We start from the raw sequence: 8107 nt of genomic DNA, 5'->3' as shown, positions 1-8107 counted from the left end.
ACTGAGCAAATATGGGCAGAGATGGGCGGCAGAAAGCATTGGGAGGTCATCTAATTTTCATGAGATGCAATGGCAGCAAAGCAAACATCCTTTTTCAAGTGCAGGAAACCAGCGAAGAATCTAAAGTGCAGAATGATTTTCAAGGACACTGTCAGTGCTTTTTAAATGCTGTAGATTTATGCTTCAAATGGACCAATATTCTTGTAATGTTGAACAAAACGTTGTAAAATCACATAATGTAACCCAGAATTATCTATTTTTACTGGCCTTTTAATTAGCAAAACATTTAATAATTTAGATTTCATCAATAATTCCTGAGGGATTTATTATCGAATGCGTGTTTCTGACAAGTGGTGTTACAGCGGGTGGAAAAGGGTGTGGCAGGACAATATTACTGGGTGTTGTCAGAACAATCTGACCAGGTGATTGATGAGGAAGGAGAGGTGAACCACATCAAGGTGAAAAGTCTTTGTGGTGATCATCAAGCCTGTAATATGATCAGTTAGTTCATTTTGGGATGACTTCATCCCGCTTTAGGTCCATTAATCAAATCCAGATTCAGAATTAAAGCAATATACATGATGTTAAAAAGACTTGATATCTCTGGTAGAAAAATGTATTTCTCATTCAGTTCAGCTCTCCCATGTGCGGTCCTTTGTGTGATCGACATATCATGCTCTCTTCACTCGCTTTCCTTTCCTCAATCGCGTTCTTCCACTTCTTATGGCACCTTGTGAAGCCTTCCCCACACTACTCCAACCTGTGGGCTCCTCTTTGTCTGCCTGTGACAAAAAACAGTAGCAAAAACAGACACAATTACAGCCTCGTTGCCTGGGCAGTGATGTGGAGGTCCTGATGAAATATCCTGTACCCATTAATCTTTCCCCAGGGGGTGCAGGAGACTGGGAGCACTGGGCCAGCCACTTATTAAATGCTCCTAATAGAGGCCATTCATCTCCCCCTGAATCTTGAATGTTTCAACATGCAACATGACCCAACACAACTACTCCCTACGTCTCTCTGTGCAAATATTGGTATTTTTATTAAGACAGCAAAGTCGATAATGTTTCATTTTGTGGTATCTTTTTAAATGGGCATGATCTCTTCATGAGCTTCCGCGCGTTGATCGATGACTTTGTTTTCACCACCGTGCGAATATCTCATCTATAACTGTGCCACAATAATCATCATAAACAGTCATGCATGAGGTCATTTGGGACAGAATTTATAGTTTGCACTAATAACTATGTTTAATATCCTGATTTTATTAGCATGCTGGAGCTAAATAGATGATAGGTTTGATCAGCCATTAAGGGTTTGTCTTAAACTCATTTTCACACGTTACTCCTTAATATCTCTCTATCTGCCAATTAAGCAAATCCTTCACAGTATCATTTCTGGCCTGGATGAACAATTAGATAACACTAATAGCTCTTCTTACAAAACAACTCCCTGGAAACACACACGCTCACACTGAGTCTGTAAGATAATGAATGTAATACAATCACTACAAACATTCACTGTACAACCAAAATAGATCAGCCATGATAGACACACACTGTTTGTACAGTATAGGCTTCTAAGGCCCAATGTATAATCACCATAAATTAACATGGCCTAATTACATTTCACCTGCCAAGCTCCATATGGTCCCCAATTCTGAACAAAATAATTAGGTGACTGCATCCCAATTAAACAATTATCCAATGAAACCTCAGTAAAACAATTACCTGGTCATATCCTGGCAATGACTACAATGCTTAGCAGTGTAATGTTCAGGTCAATGAACAAGAAAGCAGTAAATTATGCAGTATAACAGGATGAATACATCAGCATCAGATATTGTATTTTTGACAAATAAATAATCTCTGCATTCTGTAGTATTTCACATACATTCAACGCTGCCTTTCAACATACAGTACAACTGATTCATATCCCCTGATACACTGCTTTCATATTTGGAAAATGACATCATTGTAGGCGGAGATCTTAAAAGCAGTGATGTTTATGCTGGAGGACAGGAGAAAGAGGGATGAAGGGTAGTAAAGAGGGCACCTGCTGGGTTGTGATGAAGCCGAATCCTCAGGGACCAGAAATGAGATCATCCAAATCAGAGATGCTGTCATGCATCTTAACTGGAACAATAGTGACCCCTACTGACCGGTCTGGCTTTTATCATCCTTATGATGAATACACCACAGCCTAAATGTACAGTACATATCATGAGAGGGAAGTACCTGTTTGCCATCTCTGTTGTCTCCTTTTTGCTTCGCAGTGAAGTCCATAAAGCTGAGCAGACTGGGGTAAGGCTGACTTAATACAAGAGAAGGCCGCTTAGTATCTGTGAATAAACAGAAGTGAAAGCAGTGTAAGAGTTAACATTGTCAGTATTGTTTTCTATTGAAATTTCAAGCATTGTAATGATTTATAACGTGTTTATAACAACAGCCTATCTGAGACTATTCTTTTAATTTTATGCAACATTGCTCCACTGTCATATGTCTTTAACCTTTGTCCTAGCAACAAGGTTGGGGCATCAGTTTGGGGCAATAGGCCGTAGATCCCAAAGGCCCAGTGGTGATCAACACGACCCGGCAGATGGAGGGAGGTCTGCTTTGCAGTGGCAGACACCGCACCTCCCGTAGAAAGAGTGGGGGAGGGAGGGAGGGAGAGGGTGTTGTTTAATGGATGAGTGACTGCTGCAGCAAGGTTAAGGGAAGCAATCTCTGACACTTCACTTCCTCACAAGTCTCCCTCTCCTAGCAGCCAAGACCCCCTGCCTTTGGTACATGTACATGCATCCTGCACCCTGCAGCGGAAAGCAGCATCTCCGACACAAAATTATGTCTGGCCAGAACACACACACACACACACACACACACACACACACACACACACACACACACACACACACACACACACACACACACACACACACACACACACACACACACACACAGATAATAAATCCTTAGACTATTGCTGGAAATGACATAAATGGGCTTTTCAATTAGCATAATGCTAATGACTATTTGTAATGTTTTGAAAGCTGTAAATATCAAAAAAGCAACTAGTGGCACATGTTTCACTATATCTGATTATCACTATACACCATGTGGTTGCACAGGCTTATATATGGTTTTATATGCATACTACTGTTTATTTACAATTTATTAAAAAAACAGCCACTATTCTTCACCTGATGTGAAAGCTGCTCCTGGTTCTGTAGAAGGAAAGAGGCTACCGAAGGCTCTATAGGTCTCAATGTCCTCTCTCCACCAGCTGCCCACCTTGCAATGATCGGGCTTGGTTGAGGTGCTCTGGAAACAGGGTTCATCCGCCTTTAATTGGGCTTTCGAGGGACTCTCATTGGTGGTGTCAGAAGGAGCAGAGCTGGTCTGAGTGTTGCATGTTGAGCTAAGGGTCAGAGAGCTACCAGGGATCTGAAGCTGTGTAGGCCACATCAAGCTGCACACAGGGGTGAGGGGGGAGCTGCCCCGCTCAGCCATCTTTGCTAAGATCCCTGAGCCGCTGGCTATAGGCTCCTCTAACAGAAGGCTGCAGTGGAGGTCATTCAGCAGAGGACAGGAGAGGTCTTGATTGAAGCATCCCAGTGCTTCCTCTTGCTGGTGATGCTCAAATGCTGTCTGAGCACACACAGTGTAAAATTGAAGAGCCGTGTTTGGAAAACAGGTACCTTAATAATCAACTTAAAGTACGTACCAGTAAAGAGAGATATTGTCTACCTGATGAAGTTCCTCAGACATGGCTGCCTCACTGAAACTAAAACTCTGAAGAGGGATGCTGTCTGATTGGTCCTCTTGTGATAACACAGAGCTCCACAGCTCAGCGACATGTGAGAGACTGTGAACAATTTCTTTTCTCTTTCCTTGTTTGTCTGCAGATTCAAGTTTATTCAGTGACATTAATAAAGTATGTAAACCATTCAGCAGACTACACTTATTACCTATATTCTAGCTGAATGTAGCCACATACCAAAGCCAGGTGAGAGCAGATCAAGCTGGGGCTCACAGAGGGATGGCACTGATTGGCTGAGCTCAATACTGCACAACTGAGGGGGGTGATTCATTCTGAAAGTGGAAGAAACAAATATCACTCAGTTTTAATTTACTTGCCAGCATCAAGTACACTAAAAGTATTGTGTGACGTAAGATGACCTCTGACCTCTTATTTAGAGGAAGGGTTTCATCCATGGAAGGTCCGGAAACTGCATCAACACTGAGACCTGAGTTAACATCTTCTTCTCCCTCTGGAAAAGAGTTTAAGTTTTGTCTTTATCTTTTCACTCTTAATGTGAATGGTGTGCAAATAAAATCTAGCACAAAGCTCACCTTCTGCCGAAAGAAGCAGCTCCACCAAAACATCTTTGTTGAAGTTGCTGAGGGACATGGGGTCTGCGGCGCCCTCTGGTGTCACAATCATCTCAGGGCAATCTGGCAAGACACCAACCGATGAGGGGGGTCTGCTCTCCTCTTCTTCACCGTCCCTGCTTTGGTTCTCACCGTCAGTGAGGAGAGAAGAGATCCTCTGCAGAGTCAAGGTGCTTTCATACACATATGGATGACCCCGTCTCAACAGAAACAAGGAAGAGGCCGAGGTGAAGGAGGAGACAGACTCAGAGCTCTGATCCTCTGAGGAGGAAATGTGCCTGTGTGTCTCACGGTGCCGCTGGGACAAGGACACACAATACAGGACATTATTTCAAAATCAGATGTTGTAAGAATCAATTTTTTTTTTTGCAGGAAAAATGAAAATGTGTACATTATATAGAGGCTGTTCCTCCTCTGGTTCATCTGCATGGGCTGTTTGCTCTGTTTGCTCTTCTACCATGTGCATTGGGGAGGGGCTGGGTGTGAGATGAAGCAGAGCCTGGGTTGACAGAGACATCTTTCTGCTGTTCGATTTTCTCTCGGCGTGTTCTAGCCACACCACCTCACTGGAATAAAGAACATAAGGAAATTATCTGCTGTGTTCTCTGGGGTACTGAACATATTTCAACATTTAATCATCCTCTTTTAGCCACATGCCAGCTACAACCTCGGTACCTTAGCTTGGGAGGGGGATCTCTCACTTCCATCACAGCCTTTCTGACTAGTCTGACAAGTTCCTCTGGAGACACTGCGTTCACTCTCTGAGCCTGATACAGTTTGGCAGACAGCGGGCAGGGTGGCCTTCCTCCTGAACAGTCTGTTGAAACAAAACTCAAACTTAATAACAATGTATTTTTATTCAGTCCTGATGCTGTTTAATAATCTCTGCCTTACCTTTTTTCATCAGTGGCAAATGTGACTCTGTTGTCTCAATCCCATCTACATTGTCTCCTTCACCCTGATATGAATGATGATGAGGATTTTTCACAAAAAAAAAAAAAAAAAGTCATTTCCAAAGCTGAATATCTTTGGTACATAGGTTTTGCTGTATTATAAGAGATTCACCCACATTATATCCTGCAGGAATGTACTTTAAAGCCTTTGCACACAGACCAAATCCATGACAAGCCTGCAAGAAGTACGTGACCATGTCATCTCTTTCTGTGTGGCCTCTCTTCAGCAGAGCCCAGGCTTCAGAAACACAACTGGAGACCAGACACATCGTCCACATTACACATTAAGATAATAAGGCAAATAATATATAATCTAAGATACAACAAGAAGGCCATAAGTGAACCAAATGTACCTGTTTTGAAGCAGTACATCTGCACAGAGCTTGGCATCATCAGTGCTCTCTATTGCAGGTCTGGTCCATTGGAGGTACCTTAATGCCAAGCAAGGCTGTTTCCTTGTTAGGAGACAATGGATGATGCAGCGATGCTGCCAAGGGAGCCAGGGGACAGCAGCCCTGGGGCTCAGCAATAGCTCCATGGAGGTCTAGGCGAGGGAGTAACATAACATACATTACTTCTATAAGATTATTTGTTCCTTTAATTTAAAGTGTTGTTTTGTCTATGAGCAGAAATCTTAATTATGTGGGATGAACAAAAACTCCTAGAAATGCTAAATGCTTTCATCATCAAAAAAAACACAAACTATTTCCACTAATTAAAGCATTTCCTCTACGGAAATAAAGATCTGCTGTAGTTGAATCAATAATGAATGACACAATGGAGTTATTACATTAATCATATGCACTACTCAAGCGACCCATGAGTGTCCCCTGCAGACCACTATGGCCGCTTGAACAAGGACGCTAATGTGATCAACTGGATGGTTAACTGGTTAACTTACATGGTCATTAAAACGACTTAATCAAAATCAGAATCAGTCACTCAGCCGATGAATAAAATCAGCTTTGCTCCTTGGGTGTCTTGTGGTTACATACCCTGACATTTCCATGATCGAGCATCCAGAAGGCCCTGATTTGTTGAGAAAAGCTGGAAGGAATTGTGAAAGCATGGCAGAAAGATTGAAGGAGGTCGTTTTTGCACTGTAGGAAATTCGCCATGTCCAGGATAAAGTACATGAGCTGCGACACATAGGTTAAAGAATTATATAACCTGAAAATAAGGTCTATCTCTTGGACAGAACAGAACAGAACAGAGCAGAGAGTGAGACACAGAGACGTACAGTATGCTCTACAGAATGCTTTGTTGATGCTGTATTGGAATGGATACAACTGCCTGGACTGACATGTTGTCAATACGAGGCACCAGCACGAGCTTCAGCAGGGCCTGCAGATTAGGAGGAGGATAGCACTGGTCTGTGCAGTCCTCAGAGGTCCAAATGCACCCGTGCTGTTTGTCCAGCTGAGTCACCATACCCTGTATGAAAGAGATCCATCTTTCCGTTCCTCCCTCCTCCCATCTGGTCAAATGAAAAGAAAAAGAAAAGCAGCAGGGAAATAAAGAGAGAAACCTCAGCAGGAGAGAGATAGCTTTGAATGGTTTGAAATCCACCAGCATCAAGTCAAATCATCTAAATTACCCAAGTGTCAAGAGATAAGCTTTCTGATGGCTGTGCTCCATTTCCCTCCACATCTGAGAGATACGCTTCACCTCGTGGGCCTCTGACAGCGACAGGAGAGAACAGAAACACATGTAAAAGAGTGATAACGTTTAATCACGCCTATATTATGGTGTTCAATGACATCTGTACCAGGGTATTTGGGCAGAAGCCCCATGATGCCCCACCACTGAACCAGCCGTCCCAGCCAGATGTGTTGCTTCAGAGCCCTGTGCTCTCGATTCCAGCAGGCACGTCTAACGTCTGAGGAGGCCCCTGTGTCCCTGCAGACCACACAAGGGTACCCCACACCTGCATGAAAGACATAGAGACTGAAGTTCCAGTAAGGGGTTACACATGTCAAAAATATGAATGGTTAGGATTACAATTCTAAACCATCATGATGCCGTAGCTGTTCACTATATGTCTTCTGAAGAGTGTACCGTGCCAGAGGTGAGCTGAAGTGAGCTGCCGCCTCGCCCACTGGGCCAGCGTGAGCAGGTTCCTCAGTCTCTGGAGCAGCATGTGCACCCGGGCGAAAGAGCTCCGGTCCAGAAACATCCATAGACCTTGACAACGACTGAAGCCTGCAGGAATAAATAAGACAAAAAAGAGATGTAAAGATCCCGCTTGCAAACTTGTAATTATATTGACCAGTTAATTAATATCATTGATACGGACATGTGAACTTACATAAGGTTAATAACTCCTTTTTAGCAAACTCTGACGTCCTCTGTACCCAGCAGCTAAAAGTCAGTAGGATTTCCTCCACGTCAACATCACCTTATTGGAGATAAAATGTTGAATCGAACATCAAATACTTTACAGATAACGAGTAGCGAGTAAAGGACAGAACCATAATTTCATGCTTTACAAATGCTCCTAATGTACCTTCAGCTGTAAGCGTCCGTAGCCAGCGGATGATGGCTCTGATGTTGTTGCTGGTCAATGCCTCAGACCATTGGCATTCTGTAGCAAACATGATGCCTCTTGTCATCAGTTCGTGTGGTGGACTCAACGTATCATTACTAAAAAATATTGTTAACACCTGTGGTTAATTATAGCAACAAAAAAAAAGGTTATTTATGAAAACATCTATGATTTACTTTATGCACTGTATACTAGGTGATTCAACCAAGGCTCATGCA

This window comes from Seriola aureovittata, chromosome 13 (genome assembly GCF_021018895.1).
Source record: "Seriola aureovittata isolate HTS-2021-v1 ecotype China chromosome 13, ASM2101889v1, whole genome shotgun sequence".
NCBI classification, from domain to species: domain Eukaryota; kingdom Metazoa; phylum Chordata; class Actinopteri; order Carangiformes; family Carangidae; genus Seriola; species Seriola aureovittata.
The sequence above is the reverse complement of the archived record's forward strand: the minus strand, read 5'-3'. Positions refer to the sequence as shown.